Source organism: Rhinopithecus roxellana, chromosome 12 (assembly GCF_007565055.1).
Source record: "Rhinopithecus roxellana isolate Shanxi Qingling chromosome 12, ASM756505v1, whole genome shotgun sequence".
Classification (NCBI taxonomy): domain Eukaryota; kingdom Metazoa; phylum Chordata; class Mammalia; order Primates; family Cercopithecidae; genus Rhinopithecus; species Rhinopithecus roxellana.
In genome coordinates, this window is record NC_044560.1 from 129829326 (window position 1) to 129838527 (window position 9202).

The following is a 9202-nucleotide window of genomic DNA, read 5'->3' on the forward strand; positions in this document are numbered from 1 at the left end:
AAGCATCAACACCATCCATGAAAACATGACCTCACTAAACAAGCTAAATAAGACACCAGGAACCAATCCTGGAGCAACAGAAATTTGTGACCCTTCAGACAGAGAATTCAAAATAATTGTTTTGAGGAAACTCTAAGAAATTCAAGACAACACAGAGAAGAAATTCAGAATCCTATCAGATAAATTTAACAAACAGGCTGGGCAGAGTGGCTCGTGCCTGTAATCCTAACACTTTGGGAGACAAAGGCCAGAGGATCACTTCAACTCAGGAGTTTGAGACCAGCCTGGGCAACAGAGTGAGACCCTGTCTCTATAAAATAAAATTAAAATGTTAACAAAGAGATTAAAATAATTAAAAAGACTCAAGCAGAAATTCTAGAGTTGAAAAAATGCAGTTGACATGTTGAAGAATGCAAGAGTCTCTTAATAGCAGAATTGATCAAGGAGAAGAAAGAATTCATGAGCTTGAAGACAGACTATTTGAAAACACAGAAGAGATTAAAAAAATGAAGCATATCTATAAGATCTAGAAAATAGGCTCAAAAGGGCAAATCTAAGAGTTATTGGCCTTAGGCCAGGTGCAGTGGCTCACGCCTGTAATCCCAGCACTTTGGGAGGCCAAGGCAGGCGGATCACAAGGTCAGGAGATCAAGACCATCCTGGCTAACATGGTGAAACCCCGTCTCTACTAAAAATACAAAAAAATTAGCCAGGCGTATGGTGGGCGCCTGTAGTCCCAGCTACTCAGGAGACTAAGGCAGGAGAATGGTGTGAACCCAGGAGGCAGAGCTTGCAGTCAGCTGAGATTGTGCCACTGCACTCCAACCTGGGTGACAGAGCAAGACTCTGTCTCCGGGGAAAAAAAAAAAAAAGGTATTGACCTTAAAGAGGAGGTAGAGAAAAACATAGGCACATAAAGTTTATTCAAAGGAATAATATAAGAGAAATTCCCAACCCTAGAGAAAGATATCAACATTCAAATACAAGAAGGCTATAAAACACCAAGCAGATTTAACACAAAGACTACCTCAAGGCATTTAATAATCAAACTCCCTAAGATCAAAGGATTCTAAAAGCAGCAAGAGAAAAGAAACAACATACAATGGAGCTCCAATACATCTGGCAGCAGACTTTTCAGTGGAAACCTTACAGGCCAGGAGAGAGTGTATGGCATATTTAAAGTGCTGAAGGGAAAAACCTTTTACCCTAAAATAGTATATCAGGCAAAAATATCCTTCAAACATGAAGGAGAAATAAAGACCTTCCCAGACAAACAAAAGCTGAGGGATTTCATCAACACCAGACCTGTCCTATGAGAACTACTAAAGGGAGTTCTTTAATCTGAAAGAAAAGGATGTTAATGATGAAGAAGAAATCACCAAAAGGTACAAAACGCACTGGTAATAGTTAAGCACACAGAATAGTATAACACTGTAATTGTGGTGTATAAACTTCTCTTATGCAGAAAGACTAAATGATGAACCAATCAAAAATCACAACTACATTAACTTTTCAAGACACAGACAGTACAATAAGACACAAAGAGAAACAACAAAACATTAAAAAGTGGGGTGACGAAGTTAAAGTGTAGAGTTTTTATTAGTTTTCTTTTTGCATGTTTGTTTATGCAATCACTGTTAAGTTGTTGTCAATCTAAAATAATGGTTTTAAGATAGTATTTGCAAGCCTCATAGTAACCACAAATCAAAAACCATACAACAGACACACAAAAAATAAGCTAGAAATTAAAGCATACCACCAGAGAAAATCACCTTCACTAAAAGGAAGACAGGAAGGAAGGAAAGAGGAAAGAGAAGACTGCAATAAATAAAAACAGAAAAACAAATAACAAAATGGCAGGAGTAAGTCCCTACTTATCAATAATAACATTGAATGTAAATGGACTAAATTCTCCAAAAAAAGACATAGAGTGGCTGAATGGCTGAAAAATAAGACACAATGATCTGTTGTCAACAAGAAACACAGTTCACCCTTAAAGATACATATAGACTGAAATTAAAGGGTTGGAAAAAGATATTCCATGCCAACAGAAACCAAAAAAAGAGTAGGAGTAGCTATACTTATATCAGACAAAATAGATTTTAAGACAAAAACTGTTAGAAGGGACAAAGGAGGTCATTGTACAATGATAAAAGGGTTAATTCAGCAAGAGGATATAACAATTGTAAACATATATGCACCCAAAACTGTAGCACCCAAATATATAAATCAAATATTAGAGAGGTAGACCCCAATACCATAATAGCTGGAGACTTCAACATCCCACTTGCAGCATTAGACAGATCTCCCAGACAGAAAATCAACAAAGAAACATCAGACTTAATCTGAACTATACAACAAATGGACCTAATAGATATTTACAGAATACTGCATCCAATGGCTGCAAAATACACATTCTTCTCCTCAGTACATGGATCATTCTCAAAAATAGGCTATATATTAGGTCACAAAACAAGTCTTAAAACATTCAAAAAATTGAAATAATATCAAGCATCTTCCCTGACTACAGTGGAATAAAACTATAAATCAATAACAAGAGGTATTTTGGAAACTATACAAACACATGGAAACTAAACAATATGCTCCTAAATGGCCAGTGGGTCAACAAAGAAATTAAGAAGGAAATTGGAAAATTTCTCAAAACAAATGATAATGAAAACACAACATACAAAACCTGTGGGATACAATGAAAGCAGTACCAAGAGGGAAATTTATAGCTCTAAGTGCCTATATCCAAAAAAGAAAGAGAAGAACTTCAAATAAATAACCTAAAACCTAATGATGCATCTTAAAGAACTAGAAATGCTAATAACCAGAATATATAAGGAGCTCAAACAACTCTATGGAAAAAAAATCTAATAATCCAATTAAAAGAAGGGCAAAATATCTGAATAGACTTTCTCAAAAGAAGACATATGAATAACAGACAGGCATATGAAAAGGTGCTCAACATCATTGATCATCAGAGAAACACAAATCAAAACTACGAGATATTATCTTGCCCCAGTAAAAATGGTTTTTATTCAAAAGACAGGCAATAACAAATGCTAGCAAGGATATAGAGTAAAGGGAACTCTTGTACACTGTTGGTGGGAATGTAAATTAGTACAACCACTATGAAGAACAGTTTGGAGATTCCTCAAAAAACTAAAAATAGAACTACCATACAATCCAGCAATCCTACTGCTGGGTATATACCCAAAAGAAAATCAGTATATCAAAGAGATATCTGCACTCCCATGTTTGTTGCAGAGCTGTTCACAACAGCCAAGATTTGGAAGTAACCTAAGCGTCCATCAGCAGATGAATGAATGAAGAAAAGGTGGTACCTATACACAATAGAGTATTATTTAGTCATAATAAAAAAAAGAATGAGATTCTATCATTTGCAACAATATGGATGGAACTAAGGGTCATCATGTTAAGTGAAATAAACCAGGCACAGGAAGACAAACATCACATGTTCTCACTTATTTGTGGGATCTAAAAATCAAAACAATTGAACTCATGGAGATAAAGAAGAGAAGGATGGTTTCCAGAAACTAGGAAGGGCAGCGGAGGGATAGGGAGAGGAGGGGATGGTTAATGTTATAAAAAATATATATAGAAAGAATGAATAAGACCTACTATTCAATAGCACAAGGGGATTATGGTCAACAATAATTTAATTGCACATTTTAAAGTAACTAAAAGAATATAATTGGATTGTTTGTAACACAAAGGATAAATGCTTGAGGGGATGGGTACCCAATTTTCGATGATGTGATTATTATACAGTGCATACCTGTACTAAAATGTTTCATGTATCCCATAAATATATATACCTATTATATACCCACAAAAATTAAAAATTAAAAAAAATAATTCCCCATTGCTCCCTGCCCCCAGATCTTGATAATCTCTAATCTACTTTCTGTCTCTGAATTTACCTATTCTTGATTTTTCATATAAATGGCATCATACACATACGTCACTTTGTTTCTGGCTTATTTCACTTAGCATAATGTTTCCAAGGTCCATCTATGTTGCAGCATATGTCAGAGCTTCACTCCATTTTAAGGCTGATTGACATTCTCTTGTATGTATCACCGTATTTGTTTATCCATTCATGTGTTGATGGACACTTGGGTTGTTTCTACATTTTACCTATTGTGAATAATGCTGCAATGAATATTCGCATGCAAGTATCTGTTTGAGTCCGTTTTCAATTCTTTGGACATATACCTAACAATTAAATTGCTATTTCATATGATAATTCTGTGTTTAGCTTTTTGAGGAACAGCCAAACCGTTTCCCACAGTGACTGTGCCATCTTATAATCCTACCAGCAATGTATGAGCATTCCAGCTTCTCCACATAATGCCAACATATCTTATTTAACATTCTAAATGAATTGTAGCAATTGTTGTATGTGCGGTGTGGGGTCTTACTGTGGTTTTGATTTGCATTTCACTAGTGACTACTGATGCTAAGTGTCTTTTCATGTGCTTATTGACTATTTGTGTATCATTTAGAGAAATGTCCATCGGAGTCCTTTGCCCATTTGTAATCAGGTTTTTGGGGTTTTGTTATTGTTGAGTTGTAGCAGTTCTTTATATTTTCTGGACATAAAACCTTATTCATATAATGGTCTGCAAATTTTTTCTCCCATTTAGTGAGTGATCTTTTCACTTTCTTGATAATGTCCTTTGATGTACAAATGGTTTTCATCTTGATAAAGTCCAGTTTATTTTTCCTTTTGTTGTTCATGTTTTTGTGTCATATCTAAAAAGTCCATTGCCACATCTGAGGTCATAAAGATTTATCCTTGTGTTTTCTTCTAAGAGTTTCTTATGGTTTTAGCTCTTATACTTAACTCATTAATCTGTTTTGAGTTAATTTTTGAATATGGTGAGAAATAGAGCTCCAAAATTTCATTTCTTTGCAGGTGGTTATCCAATTGTCCCAGCACCATTATTTGAAAAGATTATTCTTCCCCTATTCAATTAACTTGGCACCTATATTAATTGGGGTCCTCAGAGAGAAACAACAGGATAGAGATACAATTGTAGACATAGAAATAGATGTAGATATACGAGGGGGATTTGTTAGAGGAATTGCCTTGTGTGAATACGGAGGCTGAGAAGTCCCATGATTAGCCAGTTGCATGCTGGAAAACCAGGGAAGCTGGCAGCATGGTTCAGTTCTGACCAAAGAAGCCATGGTGTACTCTCAGTCTGTGGCCGAAGGCCAAAGAACCTGGAGTTCTAATGCCCAAGGGCAAAAGGAAAAGGGCGTCCCAGCTCCAGGAGAGACAGAGAATTCACCATCCCTCTGCCTTTGTGCTCTATCCAGGCCCTCAACCAAGTGGATGGTGCCCACCCACAGTGAGTGAGGGCAGGTCTTCCTTACTGAGTTCACTGTCTCCAATGCCAGTCTCTCCAGGAAACACCCTGACAGTCATACCCAGATACAAGGCTTTACCAGCTATGAGAGTGTCTCTTAATCCAGGCAAATTGACACCTAAAAAACCATAGCACCCTTGTCAAAGATCAAGTGACTGTAAATGTGAGGGTTTACGTCCAGACTCTCAAGTCTAATCTACTGGTATAAGGGTATCTTTATGCTAGTTCCACACTCTTCAGATTACAGTAACTTTGTAGTAAATTTTCTTTTTTAAAAATATATGCATATTCATATTTTGCTATTCTGATATATTGCACTGTGGTAAAGTCAAGGCCTTCAGTGCATTCGTCACTGGAGCAAGGCACACTGTACCCACCACATAGTAAGTTTTCAGATAAGGAAATGTGAGTCCTGGCCGGGCGCGGTGGCTCACTCCTGTAATCCCAGAACTTTGGGAGGCTGAGGCAGGTGGATCACCTGAGGTTGGGAGTTCAAGATCAGCCTAACCAACATGAAGAAACCCCGTCTCTACTAAAAATACAAAAACTTAGCCAGGTGTGGTGGCGCATGCCTGTAATTCCAGCTACTCGGGGGGCTGAAGCAGGAGAATCACTTGAACCCAGGAGGCGGAGGTTGAGGTGAGCCGAGATCATGCCATTGTACTCCAGTCTCAAAAAAAAAAAGAGAGAGAAAGAAAGAGAAAGGTGAGTTCTCCAATTTTCTTTTTCAAGATTGTTTAAGCTATTCTATCTGTCTTTATTTTTTGTTAATGTATTTCAATAGTTCTTACTGGGGACCGTTCCCTGACCCACTTCCAGGGGAATCTGACAATCTGGAGACCTTTTTAGGAACTTGAACTAAGTAGAAAAAAAATCTTTTTTTTTTTTTTAAGACTGAGTTTTGCTCTGGTCGCGCAGGCTGGAATGCAATGGTGCAATCTTGGCTCACTGCAACCTCCGCCTCCTGGGTTCAAGCGATTCTCCTGCCTCAGCCTCCAGAGTAGCTGCGATTACAGGTGCCTGCCACCATGCCCAGCTAATTTTTGTATTTTTAGTATAGACGAGGTTTCACCATGTTGGCCAGGCTGGTCTTGAACTCCTAACCTCAGGTGATCCACCTGCTTCGGCCTCCCAAAGCGCTGGGATTACAGACGTGAGCCACCGCACCCAGCCAACATCCTCATGTTATTTGCTGAGTTGCTTTGTTAAAGTGTGAGTTGCCTGCCATGAACAAATGAAGAGACATTTGAAGTACCTGCCGGCATGAGGATGCACACCACCTTCTCTCTCCCCCTGTCCTGTGCCCTCAGGCCCTCTTCACCCAGGCCCAGGCAGCCCCATCCAGTGGCCTCCACAAATGGATTCCTCCTCAAGCTGGTCCACAGGCCTTCCTTCCAGCAAGTGACTCACCTGCAACCTCCTCCACACAACTGAGCTAGCGGTTCTCAGACCTTCTCTGAGGTCCCCCAGGAAGGGTGATGATCTCACGTAGGTTCACTCGCATTAGGTGACACATTCTCACAAACAAACTGGTCTGTGCGCTAAAGCACACAGCCACAGCTCCTGAGGATGTTTTGCCATTGCCAAGTGTTGTTTGTCATGAGATGAGAGGTAAGAAAACAACATTTCACATCATGATTTAGCTCTAAATGACTTTTTTAATTGTATTTTTTTAATTGACACCTAATCATTGTACATATTTATGGGTCCATAGCGAAGTGATACATATAAGGTATAGCGATCAGGTCAGGGTGATTAGCATATTCATCATCTCAAACATTTAGCATTTCTTTGTGTTGGGAACATTCAATATCCTCTTTCTAGCTACTTGGAACTATATATTATTGTTAACTATAGTCAGGCTGGTTGCGGTGGGTCACACCTATAATCTCAGCACTTTGGAAGGCCAAGACGGGAGGACTGCCTGAGCCCAGGAGTTCGAGACCAGCCTGACCAACATAATGAGATCAGTCTTTACAAAAAAATCAAAACACTTGGCTGGGCATGGTGGCTCATGCCTGTAATCCTAGCACTTTGGGAGGCCTAGGTGGGAGGATCACTTGAGCTCAGGAGTTCAAGGCCAGCCTTGGCAACATAGTGAGATCCTGTCTCTTTATTAAAAAAAAAAAAAAAAAAATGAAAAATAAAACAAAAAATTAGCCAGGCATGGTGGCGTGCACCTATAGTTCCAGCTACATGGGAGACTGAGGCAGGAGTATCACTTGATTGCAGGGCATTGAGGCTGCAGTGTACTCCAGACCCTGTCTCAAAAAAAAAAAAACAAAAAAACACTATAGTCATCCTACAGTGGTATAGAACATTAGAACTTATTCCTCCTCCTATCTAGCTGTGTGTGTGTGTGTTTTTTTTTTTTTTTTTTAAGACAAAGTCTCACTCTGTCGCCAGGCTGGAATGCAACAGCGCAATCTCGGCTCACTGCAACCTCTGCCTCCCAGGTTCAAATGATTCTCCTGCCTCAGCCTCCCAAGTAGCTGGGATTACAGGCGCCTGCCACCATGCCTGGCTAATTTTTTGTATTTTTAGTACAAACAGGGTTTCACCATGTTGGCCAGGATGGTCTCTATCTCTTGACCTCATGATCCACCTGCCTTGGCCTCCTAAAGTTCTGGGATTACAGGCGTGAGGCACCGTGCCTGGCCTATCTAGCTGTAATTTTATATCCTTTAATACATCTTTCCCTGTCCCTCCCTTCCTCTACCCTTCCCAGCCTGTGGTATCCTCTGTTCTACCTTTTCCTTCCATGAGATCAACTGGTTTTAGGTTCCATATATTAGTAAGAACATGTGGTGTTTAACTTTCTGTTCCTAGCCCAGTTCCATTCATGTTGCCACACGTGACAAGATTTCATTCTCAAGCCCCCAAAGACACCTCACTAGGCCTTTGTTTTTTTGTTTGGTTTTGTTTTGTTTTTGTTTTTGTTTTTCAAACCTCTGGGACAGATGGCTCCTTCTGAGGCAGCCCATCCCCCTGGTGGACAGTTCTCTCGAATCTTGACAGAAGTCCTCCGGACAACTCACGTCCTCTCCCGGGGCTCATCCTGCACTGCATGGAGCTGGGCAGCCTGCGGACCCTTAATGAACAGGACCTGGGGTGAATTGACCTTGAAGCCTGGAGGTCAGAGCCCACGTCTGCCCACAGGTCAGGGCCAGCTCACATCATGTGGACCCTGGTCAGCCTCCCTGGGGTGGCCCTTGACAAGGCTGCAGGTCTCATCTTGCCCTCCAGGGGGAGACATTGCACACAGACAAAACTCAGGAAACAGATTCCCCTGGTCATGAGCCAGGCTTTGCTAAGGAGGTGAAGGTAGAGCCCACTTTCCATCCCTTGCTCCAAAACACCCTTCCTGGCCCTCCCATGTACCTGCTCTGTCCCTTCCTGGGTCCTCTGAGGGGTCCCTGTGCAGCTCCCCATTCCCTCCTGGTCCCACCCGTGGGGAAGGTGCGGTGACCACAAGACAACCAGCCTCGCAGAGGACAGAGACTACCCAGGATGGTCAGGGAGAACATGGACAGGCCCTGAGCCTCAGCTCAGCCAACAGACACAGAGAGGGAGGGTCCCCTTGAAGCCTTCCCCAAGGACAGTAGAGCCCAGAGCCACCCAGAGTCATCACAGTCCTCTCTTCCCAGGACCCACAGGACACCTCCCCCTCCATATCCAGGAGCTGCAGCTCCACCTGAGACCCCCGGGCCTGGGTCTCTGTCCCTGGGTCAGAGGCCAGGCTGGTGACACTAGAGACAGAAGGCTGGTCCCTCCCCAGTCATACCCCTGTGAGCCCC